At 43.3% G+C, this 12,662-nt stretch overlaps 1 pseudogene; it reads left to right on the top strand.

Moving 5' to 3' along the window:
• The first annotated feature begins 6,456 nt into the window (after positions 1–6,456).
• LOC142580629 (U2 spliceosomal RNA) lies at positions 6,457–6,637 on the top strand (annotated as a pseudogene).
• Positions 6,638–12,662: the final 6,025 nt, after the last annotated feature.

The following is a 12,662-nucleotide window of genomic DNA, read 5'->3' as shown; positions in this document are numbered from 1 at the left end:
GCAAGGACCTGGATGGATGGACCGATGCCATGACCGTCCCCATTAAAACGGGGTGGTGGGTTGTGCCAGCGAGCTCTTGTTCTTATTTTGCTTAATTCGTACCAGTCTTTTTTTAAAGCACAGAATGAATTATCAGCATCAAATTTCTGAAGCACTATTGGGAACTTTGTTTTCGTACGCCTCCGTTGTATGTGGCCTCCCTACCTTTCTGCCACCGAACCTCCAAACCGCCTTTTACTAATCTCTATTGCTGACATGTTTAGTTTCCCCCTGCTATCCGTGAACACAAGGGCTTCAAGGAGGCCAGCGGATCTTAAACCAAGAGCTCGGTGGATATCTTCACGTTCTAATGACTTCACCTACCAAGCCCGACAAGCGCCACTCCTGCCACCGCCAGCACAAGTACCACGAGCACCTGGCTGTTCTTCGTCGCTTGCCTGCATATAACAAAGTCAAAAGCATATATGCAGGTATGGTAAGCGCGGAAAAAAAGTGAAGATGCTAGCAGAACCCGGCGTTTGAGTAACGGAGCCTTCGTGGCGGATAATTTTAAATGGGCCCGGGCCAGGGACGCCTCTGCACGTTGAGTTTGTGAGTAGGTGCAAATCGTTATATTTGTACCGCAATAATTTCTCCGGCACTTTCGTTTGGTTGCTTGCTTAGCGTGTATGAAGAACCTTTTGCCTGGGATAAGAACGCTCACGAGCTTCAGAAAGCACTGTTGTGAATAAGGGCCCCCAACAGGGCGAATTTCATACTTTTCCGCAACGTCTATATATATACACTGCTCAATATGGATCGCCAACAATCCTAAATGGCGACTTTAGTTAACTAGTGTCATGAGTCTTGAAAAAAGAAAGCATTTCATAGACTCGCAGAAGCTTTTATCCGATTGCACATATTAACGAATGCTTTTCATCTCGCATTTACTCTTATCGTGCTTTGGATTGTTTCGAATTCGTTATTTTGAACAAGGCATCCATGAAATTGCGGCGATGGTATGGTGGAGTCGTGGCGTGTTTTTGTTCCTTCTTCTGAAATGTTGAGCCATATGAATAAAGTTTGGAATTGTAGCATTGCCACGACAGCTGGACAGCGCGGCACGAATTAAGCTGAGCACAAGCGCAGGTATCGAATTTCCACGGTGCAAATTACCACATCGCAACGGGGATTTCGGAGTCAACGTCACAGCGGGCTATAGGACATTCTGCAGCGTTTCTTCAATGTGCACGGTGGCTTCATCGTAGAGTGCTCGTCCACCGCGTGGAGACGAGCGTTCTACTCTTCTGGTCAGCAGGAGTTGTGCGGCGAACTAGATACAAGTCTTGTATCATCAGCGTATTTGAATACACTACTCACGCACTGTGCATATGTTATGAGGAAATGGCACGAAGCAAACACTAGCCATAATTCAATCGTAAGGAGCACTAAAGGGGCCGCAATGTGTGTTATCGGGAAATTTGAGTAATTGTAAAGAAAAAAAAATCCCATAGCCCCCTACATTTCCACAATAGCTCAACGACTGCCCAGCAGCATTCCCTTATAGCGATCTTAAAGTTAAACAACTGGATCAGACGATAGTTTCAGTAATCGTGCGTCTTGACGTCACCTTGACAGGTACGCCGCGACAGCTTCTCTGCAAGTTTTAATGGCACAACAAGCAAACCAAATAAACAAGGAATTGTCACAAAACATACAACATGATTGATCAGTTTTTCAGTAGACGTACGCCTCAACTGCTCTGTATATCAATCACATAGCAATTATAACAACAACTACAATAACTAATAAAACGATGCAAAAGAAGATAGCTTGCGTGTACTTACTGGGGTACCACCACTACAGAGAGAATATATGACGCACGTTAAAGATGTGGATATAAATTGACCTTACAGCTCTAGTGCCCTTGATCGCGCCTCAACAGCTTGCAAGTGCTGGTTATTTGCACTTAAGACCCCTGCTTTGGCATTAACCGGTGATTATGCATTTCCAGAACACCTGCTCCTTGCCAGTTACCAACTACGAGCAAGTAACTGCTCCCAGCACCTGACCGTCCCAAATAATTCGTGTGTGAAAATGCTTCGTGAAAAACGGGACGCATTAGGATTGAGAGCTTGCAGTTCGCAGGACATGAACTGTACACGCTTCTCACACTGACATGCTTCAGTTGTCCAATAGAGACATGTGTCTTCATGTACATCATCAAAAAGTAATAACAGAAGCTACATTGATCAACTTTATTTTTTACATATGGGCATACTAGGATTTTTCACCCGAGCGTGTCTCTTGTACAAGCAATTCTCTAGAAATGGCGTCATTTCCCTTTGTCACAAGTAATTCTTTTAAATACTTTTATATGCAAAAACAAAGGAAGACGCACGAGTTATTTACAACTCGAAATATAGAAAACAAACTTTAAGTAACAATAAAATATATTGGTAACTAATTAATTACGAAATATTGATTTCGTAATTTATAAGTCAATTGTTCAATTAACATTATTAAATAGCATTCAGCATCACACGTGTAATGCGGGAAAATTGGGTTCAGCTCCCACTTGCGGTGAATCATTTTTTATTTCACATTCATTTACCCATTTATTTATTATTTCCACATTTCCATTAAAACAACATTTAAGTTCCCCTATGCATTTCTTGGCTTCATTGTCTGTTGTCCCCATATGGTTGTGACTATGAAAGCTTTAGCCTGTCAGTTCCTCCCTTTTTCTCTTTCACTCGATCTTCTTCTTAAATTATTAAGTTGGGTCTCGACGCTTGCAATGCTGGTTTACGCGTAAAAAAGTCGCAGTTTCGCCCCAAAGGCGGAGCGTCGATTGCGATAGCAAATTAGTAGACAAGCTATACGAAGTGAGGCTAGTAGTTTTATCCGCCGTATACACTTGTAAACATTCGCTTACAAACTAAATTAACAACCATGGCGCGAAGATATCTCACTCATGAAGACATCTCACTCGATGACCCCGCACGCCTGCTGTCAAAACGCTGGAGTGAGAAAGCGCGGCAGGAGCAGCGAGCGCATTGACCTTCGTGCTGCCTGTCGCTTCAACGCGAATTAAGCGTCGAGAACATAGCGCACACGAAGCTATCAGCACTCGGAGCAGTATGTTCCCCCTCTCCCTCCATTGCCACCGGTGCCTTGCGCCCAACGGAAGATGGCGTGCTGCCTCCCCGCTTTCCCCCCTTTCGCGCGCGCGATTGAACTACCATCGTCGGCTCAGCTTCGCAAGCTCTCACTCGCACGTACAATTATGGTGCGCCAGGACGATCTTATCACCTTTGGACTTGATACGAAACATCACGGTGACGCCGACGGCGACGGCAGAAATGCGCCTGGATTGTCCATATAATTGCCATCGCGATAAAAAGGCCAAGGCAAAGGCGTTTCATATAGAAGACAGACACTACCTTTGCACTACCTTTGAAATCTTCCCACAGTTTTAGAATGCACTGTCTCTGGGATTGGTCCATATTTTTCATTTAGTTAGAGCCGCACCTCCGGTTTTGGTTTTAGGCGCGTGCAGTTCGAACAAGCGCATCTGGGTTCCATTACGGTATTTTTGCGTCAATTGCGCGTTATTAGCACTCCCTGCACATTTTGAGGCCTTTTTCGTTGTCCTACGTGCAAAAGAAGGCCTCGAATCGTCTAGTTTAACGAAAGTGGCTGGATACCCAGACCTCACGAACTACAAATCAATTTGAAGTCTCCAAGGAAGATCTTGCCGTCAATAAAACGTCATTTACTTTACTATCTATGTTTCAAATGACAAGATGCCAGTGCTCTAACGCGGCCTATAAAAGGGTAGGCCTCTGTGAGAAAAACTGTCGAACCTGCTTGATGACTAATATATGCGAGCCGTGTTGGGAAACTTGCGGTAACCTTGTTGACTTGAGGGCCGCTGTTACAGTATCTGCGATGGTTCAGTGGCTGTGGCTTTCTCTTGCTGAGCGGAAGGTCGCACGCTCTCTTCCCGGCATGGGCGTGGAGTGCAAGATTCATCGTATGCGTCCCTCATAGACTCTGGGTTGCCGGGATACGACAAGCCGCATCGTTTGGCTCTGCTGATACGCGGTGACAACGGCTGGATTTCAAGCTGGCTTCGGTCTATCAGGTACCTCAGTGATAAATTTGTATTTTTTTACCGCATCGCAAACTGGAGTACACGTCAGAGCTTGCTTATTATGCATATATATCTGATTATTTCAAACTTCGGGAAATGGTGTGGTCCCGAGGACCTTGAGTTAGCGGTTGTTAACGGTATTTGTAAACAAGCGTATCAGCGAGAAAAGTGGAAAGAAAAAAAGAAACGAAAACAGAAAAAACAAGGCCTGTTTCCGTCCAAGGGTCGTAACAGCGAAGTATGCGCTTATGCGTTTTCACTAACTTGATTGATGACGCAGGGTTTGCACAGGACTCTTACCTGTGTCGCGCGATGCTTGCGGTCGAGATCGGTCTGGAAGAACCAGTCGCATGAAGTATTTGGATTCGAAATAATAATAATAATAATAATAATAATAATAATAATAATAATAATAATAATAATAATAATAATAATAATAATAATAATAATAATAATAATAATAATAATAATAATAATAATAATAATAATAATAATAATAATAATAATAATAATATATTTTCTGAACAACAACAACAACAACAATACTACTACTACTAATACTACTCCTACGACTACTGCTATATACTATACTGCTACGACCACAAATAATAATAATAGCTACTACTATTGTTACTACTGCAAAAAATTAAAACTTCTATTTCGAATGCCGCTGAAACCGCACTCCTAACATCACAACCCTTAACAGTACCACAACCACAAAGCAGAAAGGAACAGTTACCTGCGAAAAAAAGCCAAACTTAGCCAAGAGAGTATGCTGACGACTTATGGTTTGGCAAAGGAAGAGCGAACTCACCACCCATCTTTTTGTTTTCCCGTCACAAAGACCGAGAACAGCCTAATTTAGTCAGCGACAGTCTCAGAACAGGCGCCTTCTTCGTGCTTCGTCTTCTTGTTTCCAAGCAATGGTAGTTACCCACCAAGGCGAACTCAGCAATAATCCAACGCCTTGCCAGAATGGAAAATGATATGGAAAAAGCAAGAAAAGCAAAAAAAAAGAAACCATGACAAAAAGCCACTGCATCATTTATTATTGAATTTAGACAAGTATCCTTAGGTATAGTGTGCAACTGGTAATAATAGAGTACAAATTGCGCATGGTTAATGGAGATAATCTCAAATAAAAATAAACATAGGAGGCATTGGGGGGATTAGGGCAAACAGGAAGATTTTCGAGGAGTAACAATCGGAAAGAGCCGGAGAAGGAGATTTTCATAAACTTAATGTACCATTCATTCGCTCATCCGGTAAATGGCAATAGCCCTCTTGATCGAGGCTGAAGCACCATGGAAAAGCACACAGAAAATTCATTCATTCATTCATTCATTCATTCATTCATTCATTCATTCATTCATTCATTCATTCATTCATTCATTCATTCATTCAATCATTCATTCATTCATTCATTCATTCATATTCTATTAGATTAACTGTTAGGAAAGAGAAGTCGGTACGAGCTAGTATGCTTCAGCTTCTTATATTGCACACGGGAAGGAGGGAAAAAGACGCAAAAGCGTGTTGAAAAATGATGAGGACAGGAAGAACGCAGGACCATACACAATAAATGCACGGTATAGTTGTTGTCTCAAAGCCTGGAGTCCAGCCCAGTCTACTGAAAATAGCCCAGAACAGTCCTCGTAGCTGTTTTTGCTGCCGAGTGGTCACGCCACGTCCCCAAAATAGCCCATTCTACAATGTTTGCCCCCGGTGGTTGCTGTAGCGAGAAGTAAGCAGCTGCGCCACTCCTGCACCTTTCTATGGGCAAATGTGCAAGGTTTGTAGCTACATGCTTGCTCCTCTGCATAATATTTATGTTTATATTTTATGTCGACCCAAACATATCTGGTATTTCGTCCATTATCGGAAATTGACTACTGCGCCTGCTGTTGCTCCTCGCCCGTATGAACCATACCACTATAGTTTGCGTGCTCACCACAAAACGGCACAATTTCCACGTAACGATCGAGGCTGGAACCGCACACGCAGACACCGCGTCGAGCTCGTGTCCACTCTGTTTGCGTTCGACGACCCGACGAATGTGCTGTGAAGGCGAATGACCAGCGAAGCTGTTTAGCGCACGACACAGAGTTGACACAGAATTTTCAATGAAGAAACGAACTCATTTACCGTGATTTTTATATACAATCGTGAGGACGACAGTACCGCCACCCCTAGGAGCCGGAGGGAACTACACACGTGTGACGTTTTGATGTGACCGCCACGATGGGAGAGCGGTAGGAAAGGAATGTAGATACGCAAGCGCTGGACACACCGACAAAGAGAGGGCGGTGGGAACGTAGATATGACCGACGCGGGTCTAAGTGTAGTATCTGTTCAAGTAGCTTAATATCTGGTACGTGTTCTATTCGGACCTAAGATATTAAACTTGTTTTTGTAAGTTCGCGGAGTGCTTGAAGCCTGCTACACCTCCTTTGCGGGTCGGCCCAGTATTTCACTATCTGAGGGATCGGCCGACGGTTTTTGCAAACGCATAACAAAAATGCACGGAACACTAGCCATAAACAGCTTTACTTTAAAACTGCTTCGCCCATGAAAATCTTCTGTGGAGAAGAAGATGGCACACCAAATCATCCTGGACTCTCTGGTTATCGAAGGAAAACTTTCCAGTTCGTTCTAACACGGTTGTCGCTTGATTTACGCAATATATTTCAATAAGAGGCGACCTTCTTAAGGGAATTTTTCCTACCAATATTTTAAAGATTGTTGGCTAGGTGCAAAGCGGTGGTGACCAATATGGAGCATTTAATAACAAGGTTTAATAACACGTTATCAGAATTGTTATTATTTCCGTTATTAATTGTTTGTGCAAACCTCCTCTCATAGTCGAACAATACTTTTCGTTGATTGGTTACTTAAAAATTCACCGGAGTACGTCTTGAACTGAATTCTTTTCTGAGGGATATGCAATTACGAAAACTTGGGCAGTTAGAATTGCCGCTAAGAAAGCTATATCATAAGAAGCCAACAAACAATGACACCGAGGACAACATAGGGGAAACTACTTGTGCTTAATAAATGAAATTTCTAGGAATTCTAGAATTTCGAGAGAAAGGTGAGTGCTAGCTTTTTTAATGAGGTCGACGTTTTTTCTGCGTGAATGGGAATCAACATTAAGCGGACCTCAGGCAGTTTGTTACACAGACCAATTTTATGCGCAGCTAATTTTGTTACTGAGCCCCAACTTGTTTTTTTTTTCTGCCGTTATTGGCCAAGGACTACGCATCAAGTGATGTTTGCACAATCATTGCTTGGTGCTACGAAAGTCTACTTTTCTTCTATTGCTATCCTCGCGTTGCGTTCTCTGTGCCGGACACAGCATATGATGACATCAGCACCAATATGCAAAGCTGCTGCCATGGTAGCTCCTGTGAAGGTCATTAGAAGGGCATTTTTCAACTTTTATGAGTAATTACTGAAGCTCTTACGCCGCAGATTTCTCGCAGAAAGAACGGACCTGCGTGGGAATTAGCTCGCCAAAGTTAACACTAGAGTTATTTTCTTCGGCTTGCAGGCTACACTACAATGTTACATATACCATTAGTGGCAATAAAATTTGCACATTATACTGAAATGCTCTGGTTGTTATAAACTATCCCTTTATGTTCGGCCCTCTAATATCCAGAAAATCAACGCTGTCGAGCATCTTTGTCTCTTTGATGACGGTTATACAAAGGAATATCGCCTTGTCACGATGTCTGGCAGCGCTGGAATAATGACGAAAAAAATTGCTGACGCCTCACTTATTAGGCATTAGCTGGGCCAGCGAAGAAAATTTTTTTCACTGGCGCAGCTTATGGTTGAATGGTCTCGTAGGTACCTCTGCTCAGAAAACGTGAAGTGAACGCAATGTTGTCGTTAAGTATGATTTCACGCACATGCATTCTAATTGTCGAAACCATCTCGGTTCAGCTCGCAACAGGGAAGAAGTTCTCGCATATCCTCGTTGCCGAATCCCCAGGCACCGCTTGATTTGCATTTGCACACAATTTTTTCTTATCCCTTTCTAATCTATGTTGCATATATAATTGTCCGGAAGCAATTGTCATTTTTTTTCTCGTGTGCTGACGACTTTGCCATCTGAGTCGTCATTGCCTGCACACCACGTCGAGCGAGCGTAAGACACCCTTCTCTGCCTGTGTGCTGCGATAATTCGGGACGTCATTCTTGAGGCATCGGTTGCTGTTCAAAAGTTTGGCTTTCAGCTGCTTTATTGGTCTAATTGTTTGGTGACATAATGAAGGGGTCTAGGTAGATAGGGAAGATGATTTCGTTGGATGATATAATTTCGTACATGGGATATATTTTCCAAGCTGGTAAAGTCGGGGTCGGGAGGCGATGTTGCGGGATTCTGTGAACCCGGGTTTTGGGCGGTTCGCATAGGTAGGCTTGCTTTCTTTACACCGGCCAGTTGGTCGATCGCGAAGAAAGTTTCCTAAAGATTTAGGAAAGCTGAGACTCGGGCGTTCAAAAACGCACTTCTCGATTCACGGTGCAAACTTTCGCAAAACTCCGTGCACGGCAACCAGCTGTCCTTTCGGCTTCAGAAGCCGATAGGTCTGACGCGGATCGGTGACTGCTGTGAAGACCTCAGTGGACGTTGAGTGCTAAAAAAAAACAGCAAACAGTAAAAGAAAGGGCAACGAGAAAGCAGGACACAGTTGTTCGATCCAATCCCATTTTCCTGCTCCGAGTGAGAGGAAAGGAAAGAAAAATATTTTTTTTGGTACCTTGAGAGGTACCAAAAAATTTCTTTCAGTCTTTCGGTTTTTCGCCATGTTTGAGTGGTGTTCACGCAAGCGCAGCAGTTCCCTTGGTTCTTTACTTTACGGAAACGTCCGCCGATATAACTTCGCCAGATTTCGAGCTCGACGTGTCGAAGAAAACTCGTCTTGTACGTGAAACACAGCAACGTTTGTCGGCGAGTGTTCTCCTTGCTGGCACAAATAAGAACAATATAAAAACTAAGCTCTTGCTTTGATGACAGCCTTGTTCCGCCTTGGTTTCGTGTTTTATTTGGTTTACGGAGCACCGAAAGAGGTGGTGTCGGGGGGACAAGCGTGGAAAAACTGCGCAGTCCCGTTTCTTGTTTGTTCCTGCATTGGATAAAAAGGCACAGACAATTGGGAGCGTTGTACCTAACGCTCTCGCCGTGAGATAAGATATCTCATTTTGGGTTCTCTTTGTGTGATGTACTCTCTTCATGAGACACTGGCGTAACAACTAAGTACAAGGCCTCACAGGTGCCACCACTTCTCAACTCCTGTTTCACTCTGTCGGAGAGATTCAAGCTAGAGACGAGGCGCAGCCGATGCTTGCTATCCCAGCCTGAACCTTCGGTACAGGACATGTATCTCCCACCTCCCACGTAACAAGACAGTGGTTGCAGTAATAGGCTGCGCGAAATTGAAGCGCACTTTGTTGAGATTTTGCTGCTGCTGTTTTTTTGCTTGAGTGAGCCATTGCAATCGCTTTACCGTCTTTTTTGTTCGTTTCTGTTGATTTCGCATCTGTTGCGCGCCCATCACTTTGGCCGTCAGTGGTGCTGCTCCCAGTGCTTATCCCGTACAAAAAACAAAAAAAACTTTATGAACGTGGGCTACACAGGTAGCATCACACGCCTCAGCTTTTGCAAAAAAAGAAAGAAAAAGAAAACTACGCGTATTCGAAACTGCCTAGAGATATGTGTAACATTTCTCCCTTGTAGCAGCAAAATTGGCCGCTCTCCCTGCAAGAACGAAAACAATGGCACAAGATTTTCTCCGTTTTCATTGAAGTTACCAAAAAAAATTGACTATGGTGCGCATCGAGTTTCGAAAACGCGCACTGAACTACGTGCAGCGACAAGTAGAAAGGCGAAACACAAAATGTGCCAGAAAAAGAAAAAGAAAAAGAAAAAAGCTTTCTTTTTACGAATAAGGCGACTTATGCCAAGCACATACAAAAGGGTTCACTTTTTTCCCGGAAAGCTTGAATGTATACCGAGAATACTTTTGGAACCAGTGAAGTTCCCTCACAATTTTTCCTTCTGCACTCATTTCCCTCAGCTTTACCTTCGAAATTCGTGTAATTTGAGCAAAATTACTGGAGCTGATGGACCAAATAAGTCGAATCTTGGAACGTGTGGCTCTCGCACGCTAATGTCATGTGACTCTGAGTCCTGTTGACGCGACTTCGCGACATATGGAATCTAAGCGCCTAAATTTAAGACTTCTTAAGAGAGCCAAAGCACAAGTTTTGACTTGGTGTGTAGTCAGCCGACAAAAACATGCGGATGTATCACCATCTCTGACTTAGTAAACAATGCTTAGCACTCGCGGTTTCCAACCAAAGTGAAAACTCCAAGGAACTCCTAAGGCAACAGACACTCAAGTGCAAAAAAAATTGTCATTTCTACAGTAATGACCATATACAGATTGCCATAATATGCGAGACGATTAGCTTTCCAGTTGAGAGTTTCACAGTGCCAAAATGTGTGGACATCTAGACATTCTTCCTTTTTAGAAGACCACATCAGTTTTTCGTAACCAGCTCAGAAATTACACCCACCGATAGCAAACAGTATGAAACAAATTTGGATGTGCTACTCAGATTAAAGAATGTACAAGCGCAATTCAGTCGTATTTCCTTATAGAAAAAAAGATACAGTGAAAATGTTAAGCTTATGCAGGCTTCGAATTCTCGACATTTCTTGAGCACCAGGAACTTTTACGTGGTGAGCTCACCTCGGGTAGCGACCGCACAGCGCACGCCATATTTTACTTAGTATCAGGCTGAATTTACACTACTTTACTACTATCGTTTCGTGTAAGGACATTCTAGCTGTAACCCTCCCCCCTCACCCCCCCCCCCAAAAGAAAAATAATAGAGGTGAAGGTCATGTGTATTCTATTCCACATTTCATGATTATACTGCGCTTAGTGTTACACTCACGAACGTTAACGACGTTAGTCAGTGTAACACTAAGCGGAGTATAATCATGAACGTCTACCAACTAGCACCATTCATTGCTTTACTAAATATTTCACATTTGTTGTGCCTTTGTTCGCCCAAGTTCCTTTATGAGCCACACGCACTTTGTGTGAAGTTACTTTGAAACGCGAGAGCATCTTCCTTTTGCATGAACGTTTATTCATTTCGCGTTTCGAAATCAAGAAGCGACAAACCAATGAGAGCTGTGGTGGCTATGAAAGAAGATAGGTGAAACGAGTCACCGTCACGGCCCTGTTTGCGTACTTATTCAGGTCAAATGGCCCTGGGAACTTTTCAGGCGAGACGACGCTTGTGCTGGTTTCAATGTTGCTTTGTATTACAAAATGGGACGCTGCTCAACGGTGACCCGGATTCGAATGTAAACACCGATGTGTTCTTTCTTTCTTTTCTTTTTTTTTTCTATTTGGCCCGGACGCTTGTTGACGAAGTTTTGGAGTATATGGGGCATTCTGCTCTTACCATGAGGATAGTCAGGAATTGTAGATGCGCTCCGTTGAAACGACTCTTCAGAGTGGACAATGGCCTCAATTGAAAAAAAAAATATTACTTGTTTTTTTTAATAGATATTGCATCTAGTAGCGACAAACACATTTCAAAAAGCTAAAAGTGTAGCTGCCGGATGCCTGAAACGAGTATATTTGTTCTTTTGTTTTTTTTCAGCGAGAAACACAGTGCACACGCAAAGGCGTCATTGCATCATCATAAAGGACTGATCCACACTGAAAGCCTTCCAAAGGCCAGCCCACGTGTCGTCTTTTTATTGCTATGGCTTAGTTTTGGTCATAAAAACTGCGGAATTTGGCTTCGGCGTGGCTATGCCACTGCTTCGGTGCCAATAAATCTGTGATAAATAGAAAGAAAGTAATGGCTCTATTTTTCTTTTCGTGGCCCTAGGTCCTCATACTTTCTTTCTGACAGCTGGAGTGCTCGCAATTAAGCTTAGTGCCCACTATGTGGCGTTTTAGACGGCATAACATCTTACTAGTTTGTGTTCACTAACCATGACTTCACAAACATCTCTGACTGCCTACACTGCTTTCAACACCATACCATCAACATGTCCACAGAACGTCCCGATAATTATCTGTTTCAGCTATTATGGCGAAGCAACCCTCCTTCAGTTACACTTTATGTGAAGCGTTTGGAGTACACTAGTGCAGCCCGTCTGCTGTTGCGTAAAATTGAAGAAGAGTTGATGTGTCCCGATTTTGTGGCGGGTTCTGAAGCGCTTCCACCTCAAGCACGAACCATTCAATGAACTTGCATTTTCAAACGCACCAGAGAGCCTCCTTATTGCCATCGATGACAAATAGGCCTGTCGTATTCTCATTTTTCAAGTAGCAGCAGCTTAATAAGGAAAATGCCGCGGACGCGAGGTACATATTTTTTCTCTAAAAGGGGTCTTCCTCGCAGTACGACGCTTTATGAGAGAAAGCTGCATTTACAGAGCACTAACCAAACCGCGCACCGCGTCAGAGAAAGCGCTATGTAATGT

This window comes from Dermacentor variabilis, chromosome 4, assembly GCF_050947875.1.
Source record: "Dermacentor variabilis isolate Ectoservices chromosome 4, ASM5094787v1, whole genome shotgun sequence".
Classification (NCBI taxonomy): Eukaryota; Metazoa; Arthropoda; class Arachnida; order Ixodida; family Ixodidae; genus Dermacentor; species Dermacentor variabilis.
This window is presented reverse-complemented; position numbering and strand designations above follow the sequence as displayed.